The sequence below is a fragment of the Enhydra lutris genome, unplaced genomic scaffold, assembly GCF_002288905.1.
Source record: "Enhydra lutris kenyoni isolate GAN:26980312 unplaced genomic scaffold, ASM228890v2 scaffoldscaffold52, whole genome shotgun sequence".
Taxonomy (NCBI): Eukaryota; Metazoa; Chordata; class Mammalia; order Carnivora; family Mustelidae; genus Enhydra; species Enhydra lutris.
In genome coordinates this window covers 13,001,499-13,006,951 of record NW_019154136.1, presented here as the reverse complement: position 1 = coordinate 13,006,951, position 5,453 = coordinate 13,001,499, and the positions used below count along the sequence as shown (strand labels likewise).

The 5,453-nt window shown below is 51.0% G+C and overlaps 1 protein-coding gene across 1 annotated transcript in view; it reads left to right on the top strand.

Moving 5' to 3' along the window:
- Positions 1–5,305: 5,305 nt before the first annotated feature.
- The window catches only part of LOC111157173 (A-kinase anchoring protein 17A), a 10,124-nt gene continuing 9,976 nt past the window's right edge, over positions 5,306–5,453 (top strand). The window contains exon 1 of the mRNA XM_022518451.1: positions 5,306–5,342. The gene's annotated coding sequence lies outside the window, so the exon portion shown is untranslated. The remainder of the gene's footprint in view (positions 5,343–5,453) is intronic.

The following is a 5,453-nucleotide window of genomic DNA, read 5'->3' as shown; positions in this document are numbered from 1 at the left end:
TCCCTGCACAGTTTTCTCTGAAGGCTGTGCTCCTTCCTGGTTCAGTTCTTCGTGGCCAGGCCATTTTTTTCCCCCCTGTGGCCAGGCATCTTACAGACTATTCTGAATCATACCCCAATTACCCTACAAAGAAAAGGGAAGCCCAGCATTTTGGTAAAAAGTACAAGAATGTCATTTCCCTCAAAGAGTGGGACAATTCTGTATCTTGGTTTTGCATCTTTATCTCCTATTCTGAAGCTGCCCTTTGATCTGATATCTACAACATCTGATTTTCTACTCTTCTTGTTGAGAAATCCCGACAGGGCACTAAACCCATGTTTGAACCCATGTTTATAAACCCAAGGCATTAAGACACTAAACCCATGTCTCTAAAGGAGGAACAAGCCATGCAGAAAATATAGTCAGTCTGAGAATGAACAGAGGAGGATACTCTACGAACCAACAGTTCAGCTCCCGGAAATACCATGTTTCTCTGTATGATCTGGACAGGCCATGAAGTAGAGGGGATGTAGAAAATAAAATTGATCTTATCCCAGCAAGACAACCACAGACATCACCTGGATGATGACAGCTGCTTGTGGGGTTCACCTTTGTCCCTACACCCACAAGAGTTCCATTCTGCTTGGGAGCCCACAGGAGGTTAGTAAGATCCTTCTCATGGAAAGTCCCACAAGCACATTCTACCACTCTCCACTCCCAGGACCTGGCTAGATGTAGGGGAGACCACTCTGCACCGAGAGACCAGGATCCCCTCAACTTCCTTCAACAAGCCCTGCACATCTGCCCTTCAGGCTTCCACCATGATCTCCTGAGGAGACCCCGCCCTTGACCTGACCATGCTTTATATCACCACTTCACATCTGCCTTCAAATCACTTACCAGAAATTGTAGCACTTTTGCGCTTTGTTTTCCTGTGGTGAAGACTCAACCTGACATAAAAGGAGGTCTGGCCTCTTCCCCTGGCTCCTAGGAGGTGATGTCCAGACCATGACATGACCAGTCCTGTCTTTGTTTGCCTGGAGGCTTTGGTCACTTGACCATTTAGTGGTTTATGAGGAAGTGTTTGGGACATGCTTTATTAGTTGCAACCTCTGAGAGGGGATGAAGACTAAAGGTATTATCCTGAGCCTCCAGAAGGAGGTGGAGACCAAAGTTAGCCACAAGGAAATTATGTCATCAAGTATCAGTAAAAACCGGACAGCAAGGCTCAATGAGCTTCTTTGGTTTGCAATATTCCATGCATCTTGTCACACATGGACACTGGCAAAACTGGATGGATGGGTGGATGGGTGGATGGATGGACAGACAGACAGACAGATGGATGGATGAGCTGGTGGATGGATGGATGGGTGGATGGAAGGATGGATGGATGGATGGATGGACGAGTTGGTGGACGGATGGATGGATGGATGGACGGACGGACAGATGGATGGATGAGTTGGTGGATGGATGGGTGGATGGAAGGATGGATGGATGGATGGACGGATGAGTTGGTGGACGGATGGATGGATGGATGGACAGACGAGTTGGTGGATGGATGGATGGATGGATCAGTTGGTGAATAGATGGATGGATGAACTGGTAGATGGAAGGTTGGATGGATGGAGGCAGGGAGGAGTTGGATGGATGGATGGATGGATGGATTGTTTTAGTTTCTTCTCCTTGTGTCCCATAGTTGCAGCTCCGACGTCATGGTTCTTCCTCCTCTTGGACTCACTCAGAGCTCTGGATCTTACTGGACAGCTCCATCAGGGCTGCAGGCATCTCCAAACCAGCGTCCTCCAAACCAGGACCCACCTGCCTCCTTCCTGCCCCAAACTGAGCCTTCTCCTAATTGATTTTCCCATGGAGTTTAAGTCATCAACCTCACCCAGTGGCCAGAGCTGGGGACCTCAGGGTCATTCTTGTCCTTCTTACCCCTGACCCCTGCAATTTAGCTGGACACACTTGATTTAGCTGTGAATGGTCTGGTCTGGCCTGAAGCCAAGGACGTATAAGACAGAGCTCCCGCCAGTGCTCATGAGGGTGGTGGGTGCGCCACCTGCTGGAAAGGGGTTGTTTTGAATAAAGGCTTCAAAGGCAGGAATTGATGAGGTAGACAGATGGGGAGAGGGATGGCCGGATGTCTAGTTTGTTTGATGGGGGGATGGAGAAGTGGGTGAGTGGGTGGATGGTGGAGAAGTGGGTAGATGAGTTGATGGATAGATAGATGGGAAGATGGGTGGTGGGTGGAGGGATTGAGTGGGTAGGTGGACGGATGGATGCATACACACAAGGATGGATGGACGGGTGGATGCATGGATGAGTGGATGGATGGGTAAAAGAATGGATAAGTGGATAAACTGATGAGTACATAGGTGGTTGGATAGATGGGTAGAGGGATGGAGAGACATGATAGATAGATAGATAGACGAACGATAGATAGATAGATATTAGATTCATAGGTATTCATATATGCACAGATTTACAGATCTACACATTTACATCCTCAAACACTTTTCTTGTAGGAACAGATTAATGGAATCTCTGAATCTGGGTCAAAGGGAAAGATATCAATATAGAGGAGGAGGTGTGTAGCTTGAAGGGAAGTGTGCAATCTCGAGGAAAGCCAGAATTGGATTGGTTCCACATTTAGACCAGTTGGCTGGTCTCAGTTCTTGTGGTGCCTCCTTGAATGCCAGCATCTAGCAAGGGGCTGGGTCCCGCTGTGTGTCGGCCCTAATCAGTTAAACGAAGATGACGGTGGACTATGATGAGCTTTTAACCCAACGTGACTGGTGTCCTAATGAGAAGTGGTGACACACACACGGAGGGAAGGTGTTTGTGTGATGGCAGACATTGGGGTCATGGGGCCACAAGCAAGGAACAGCAAGGATTTCGGGCCACCACCAGGAGCTGGGAGACAGGCTTGGAACTGAGAGTGGAGCTTTGCAAGGAGCCAACCCTGCTGACACCTTGATTTCGGACTTTGTCCGGCACTAGAAAAGATATATTTTTGTTATCCCAGTCCTCCCCCCTACATACACCATATGTGATAGAAACGTGATAGACACATTTTAAAAACATCCCACAGTTTCCGTTAAGTCTGGAGTCCAGGCATGAGCTAACCGCGTCTCTACTCAGGGACTCGCTAGGCTGAAATCAGGTGTTGGCCACCAGTAAGGGGGAGGTGGGTCTCCTCTGAGACTTGGGGTGTCTTAGAAGCTAACTGGTTATTTGCAGAATTCAATCCTTTGAGGTTGAAGCAGTAAATACCACTAATTCCTGCCAAAGGATCTTCTCTGAAAGGCAGTTTCCTTCTTTTTGCAGGCCACCAGGCTGTGTCTTTGCTGCCTCAAGTCTTGTGCCCGTCTTAATGCTGATTTCCACACCTGATTAGGCCAGGCCCACCCACGATTCATTTTCCTTTTGACTCGTTTATATGAACTGATTAGGGTCTTTGATTACAACTGCAGAATTCTTTCCCCTTTGCCACAGAATCCTGGGAGCAAATTCCACCATCTCCCCCCCGCCCCGCCTTCATTCACACTCAATGAGAGTGATTTATACAGCTATGCCCAGGCCAGGCCATACGAGGGCACAAGATCAGGGCTCTAGATATACGGGAGTTTGTTGTTTTTCTGTTTCTGAGATGTATTCAGAAGAGGAATATCTTGCTCAAACACGTAAAAGGACTTTCCTTGAACGTTTTTGAAATTGTCATGACCGTCTCTCAGAGGTGTGCAGGTTCTGAAAGAGTATCTCATCCCTTAATTGGCTCTGCAAACGCTTCAGATTGCGGAGTGGAAAAACAGTTTCCAAATTTAACAGTCCCCCAGGGAAACAGCGCCATCGCCTTGCAAACCGCCTTGGGGACAAGGTTTAACGAGAATCCCAAACAAGTCTCTGTTTCACAAGGCGGAAGTTAAATAAAGACAAATAAAGACAGCAAAGACGCCGGCTGGGTTCAAAGAGTGGTCCCATTCCTGGGGGACACCAGACCCTCTGTTGCCTCCTTGTCAGGAGATCATAATCGTATTTGCTTTCCTGGGCGGCTTATTAACAGGACACCATGACTCACACATACCAGACGCCCAGATGCTCAGGAGCCCCCACGTGACATCTGGGTCCCCTCACCCAGTCCTGCCCCCTCTGAAGGTAACGTTTGGGCACCTTGTGTTGAACAACACAGATTTGTGTTCTCCTACCCTGGATTTTTACTTTGCAGACGTGTGACATAGTTTCTTTTCTTTTCTTTCTTTCTTTCTTGTTAAGATTTTAACTCTTTAAAAGAAGATTAAAAAAAATTTTTTTTTTTTAGCTAAAAAAAGATTTTAAATCTTGAAAAAAAAGGAGCCTGATGGGGGCTGTGGGAGGGGGAACCCTCGATCCTATGACCCCGAGATCGTGACATCAGCGGAAATCCACAGTCTGAGGCTTGACGAAAGGAGCCACCCAGGCGCCCCCAGAATTATGACCTATTTGGGGCATCAGAAACACATGCCTTAGGCAGCATCTGCCATAACTTGGGGTTTAATAAATTGTGAGTCGCTGGCGTGTAATGAATGTCGTTATGGGATTATACGCAGGCACAGTACTAGTCAAGAGCTATTGTTACATATTCATGTACAATGTATCTCCTGTGGCTCCTTAAATGTTACGTAATTTGAGATTAACGACCTGAAAATAGGACAGGCGGAACTGGTAAAGATTTTACGTATTTTGAGATTAATGGATAAAGATAAAGATTAGAAGACAAAGGTAAAGACGGAGGCCGTCCCCCACTTTGCTTTGTGTTTAGTAACCGTCCACCAGGCACGTACGTCGTAGGTACAAGTGACCCGCGGTAACTGAGTGACTTACAGACCAACGCTATGGCCGTGCGGTCTGCGATGCGCGGTCCCGACAGCGATCCGACGTACGCGCAGGGTCTGCCCCTGCCCGGCTTCCGGCCAGTGAGCGCGCGCGCGCGCCGCAGGTGAGGCCCGCGGTTAGAGCCCGCTCGCAGGTGGCGCCTGGGGGCGGGGCGGACTCGCGCACGCTCAGTGCAAAGCCCGAGCCCGTCCGCCACCCCCCAACCCCCGCGCCGCTCGGAGGCCTCCCGGAAGTCCCGCCTAGGGGCGGAGCCAGAGCCGGCAGACGGAACAGGGAGCTGCCGCGCGGCCGCTTCCGCGGGCCCAGGCGCCGGAAGCGGAAATGCGTCACAGGGGCGGGCGGCGACGGCGGCGGGTGGCGTCGGGGGCGCCTGCGGCGGACGGTGGCAGCGCCGGGCGGAGAGGCCGCGGCTGCCGGGTCGTCGGGGGACGGCGGTGAGCTCGGGCCTGGGCGGCGGCGGCCGGGGGCGCAGGCGGAGCCCCGCGCCGGTGAGCGAGTCCCCGGGACCACGCCTTTCCGCGAGCCGGGCCGGGGCCGCGGGTGCCGCGGGGGCTGCGGGGGCCGCGGGGGCTGCGGGGCTGGGGGGCCTGCGGGGATGG